Genomic DNA, 516 nt, shown 5'->3' with positions numbered 1-516 from the left:
CACTAACGCAGCCAAGCTGGCCTCCACCTCCTCAGCCTCCTGAGTGCCGGGGTCACAGTCCTGAGATACCGACGCGGGCAGTTGTCCACCTTCCAATGGACCCCGAGCTACCCGGTGATCCCTGTGTAGAGAACGGAACCGGGAAGGAGCTGATAGAGTTCAGGGTCTAGCCGCTGCCACCTTATCAGCCTCAAGTCCCCGAGGACCCGGCAACATCCCAGGAGCACAGGCTGGGATCATTTGTCTCGCTGTAGCCCAGGCTAGCCTGGAACTGTGTGGGTCACCGCAATCCTCCTGCCGCAGCCTCCGCGGTGCTGCACCCCGTGCCCCGCTAGGTCCCGAAGGCCAGTGCGGAAGGACGCGGCGGGCACGACCCGGGCTGTCCCCTTCCCACGCTCCGGGACCCTTTAGATCCGGGCGTGCGCCAGCCCCCGTCCGCGGTGCAGCGGGGTGCGAGAGCGGGGTGGTCACGGCGTGCGGCCGAAGGGCGAGCGAGCACCCCGGCGCCCCACCCCG

This window comes from Nannospalax galili, unplaced genomic scaffold (assembly GCF_000622305.1).
Source record: "Nannospalax galili isolate Female #2095 unplaced genomic scaffold, S.galili_v1.0 scaffold710, whole genome shotgun sequence".
Lineage (NCBI taxonomy): Eukaryota > Metazoa > Chordata > Mammalia > Rodentia > Spalacidae > Nannospalax > Nannospalax galili.
Note: the sequence above shows the minus strand (reverse complement) of the source record.